This window comes from Littorina saxatilis, linkage group LG5, assembly GCF_037325665.1.
Source record: "Littorina saxatilis isolate snail1 linkage group LG5, US_GU_Lsax_2.0, whole genome shotgun sequence".
NCBI lineage: Eukaryota > Metazoa > Mollusca > Gastropoda > Littorinimorpha > Littorinidae > Littorina > Littorina saxatilis.
The window spans coordinates 12,382,020-12,384,657 of NC_090249.1; positions in this window are offsets into that span (position 1 = coordinate 12,382,020).

A 2,638-nucleotide genomic window follows, 5' to 3' on the forward strand; every position below is an offset into this window, starting at 1 on the left:
CCCCCCACCCCACCACCACCCCCCCCCCCCACCCCACCACCACCCCCACCCCCACCCCCACCCCAAGGTGTTTTCCCAATAGTTTCCGCCCGCCCTCTTAACATGTGTAACGATGCGATCTGTATTCGTTTAGTTCCGATTAGTTTTTGAAAGCTGTGTTACATTCGAAAAACAACAACAAATGATGAACATATGAAAGTACTGAATGCCCGAATGAATGTTTGGTTGACGTTTGTTCGTGTACTTTTTCTGTTACGAATTTCAATAATAGTTTATTATGCAGAGCCTGTTTATGTTGTTTTCATATTAACACTGGAACTATACGTTTTAACGAGATGACAGTAATAACTGCCGAAGCTAAATTTCTTTTTCAAAAGTTTAGCAACTAAGAAAGGATCGAGGCATTATTTCTGCGCAAACATTTCTTTGGAAAACTAAGCACAAGCGTAATAGTTGAAATATATAGTTCCAAGAACAAGTTTCCATGTACGACGTTCCCTTGCACATTCAGAATATAACTCTTGAAAGGGAAAAAGCCCACTGAATACGCAAAAAAGATTGGGAACAAGTTAGAGCCACGACGTCAGTATTGTTTCTTCAGTCAAAACGCTACTGTAACCTGAGGTACTTGTCTGTGATATTTGTGATGTTGCTGAAAAGATTAAAAACTGGTACGATGTTGAAATTGGTGGTGTGTGTGTGTATGCTAGAGAGAAAGGGCGTATGTGTGAGTTTGTGTACAAGCGTGTGAAAGAGAGAGTGCGAGGGAGGGTTGAGACCGGCTTTGTGTGGAGTGGAGCTGTGTTCTGTCGGCGTGTTTTACTAAAAATGTGTGTATTTGGTTCTTAATCTTTACTGACTCAAACACGTAGTCTGTGTGTGTGTGTTGGTTTGTGTGCGTGTGTTTGTTTGTGTGTGTTTGTTTGTGTGTGTGTGTACAAATGTCATAGAGTGGTATAGTCACTTGCAAATAATGATACTTGCCAGTGTATTTATGTATGTGCAACATTCACGACGTAGTCAGTTTTGTTGCGTGTATCATGTCTTGGTTAATGAGATCAGTTCATACAGCATATTATGACGTTTTATTCCCCCCTCTGCTTCTTTACCTCTGTAAACTTGTAGAGCTAGTTATTTTTCGTTATTCCCCCCTCTGCTTCTTTACCTCTGTAAACTTGTAGAGCTAGTTATTTTTCGATAATGACCCAGCAACCAAACAAATAACGAGCCAGCAACAGCCTGAATCCTCGATAGTGCAATGGGTTGAGAAGCTGTTCTGTTTCGGTACTACTTTTGCGACTGAAAAGTTCCGAACGCTCTATACGTACGAAGTATACATCTCTGGAGCAAACAATACAAACATACCGCATTTAAATTAACAACTACAGGCCTGAACACATGAATCTCCATATAAAATCCATGAGTTCGGTTGTTTTCTGAATCTAGATCTATCGTGCACAAACCGTTCATCACAAGCAAATTCCCAAGGCAAGTAACTCATACTCTGGCGACAAGAGTAGTTCCCCTTCTTTTAACGCAGTTTCTTCGACAACACTGACTGCAATCCGACGGTCAGTTTTCAACAATATTTCATTTTATAAACAGATCACACGCAACCAAATGCACACATCTCATCAATTTAAACAACATAAAGCGGTTTCATACACTATTTTCCCCAGAAAACTGAACTTCATACAGTAATTAACGTTGGAACACGGGTGCAAAAGTTCGTCTGCTAGTCCCATTTGACCAAAGAACATTTACTAAGCGATACTAAAACATAAACAGAACACACAATATCTGCCTTTACCGCCACAGCAGAATAACAGCATATCTGTGTACTTGATTTTAGTCCAAAACAGGGAAACTGAAAAGAAGTGTCAACAGAATGGAATGATTTGCACGGAACTATACAACCGCGCATTAATCGATCGCCTGCGCAGGTTGACTGGTTGAGTGATTCGGATTCGATCAAACTTTCGCACAAAAACTCCTGTTTTTTTGGAATAACTGAAGAAAGGAGGAATAAAGAGGTTACACACCTCGTCTCAGTGATTATTAAAAATAATGGTCTCAGTTCGCGGTCATGAAAAAGCTCGCTGAAGCTCGCATTTTTCATGATCCGCTAACTTCGACCATTATTTTTAATAATCACTGAGACTCGGCATGTAACCTCTACATAATGACCCAGCAACCAAACAAATAACGAGCCAGCAACAGCCTGAATCCTCGATAGCGCAATGGGTTGAGAAGCTGTTCTGTTTTGGTACTACTTTTGCGACTGAAAAGTTCCGAACGCTCTATACGTACGAAATATACATCTCTGGAGCAAACAATACAAACATACCGCATTTAAATTAACAACTACAGGCCTGAACACATGAATCTCCATATAAAATCCATGAGTTAGGTTGTTTTCTGAATCTAGATCTGCCGTGCACACACCGTTCATCACAAGCAAATTCCCAAGGCAAGTAACTCATACTCTTGCCGACAAGAGTAGTTCCCCTTCTTTTAACGCAGTTTCTTCGACAACACTGACTGCAATCCGACGGTCAGTTTTCAACAATATTTCATTTTATAAAAAGATCACACGCAACAAAATGCACACATCTCATCAATTTAAACAACATAAAGC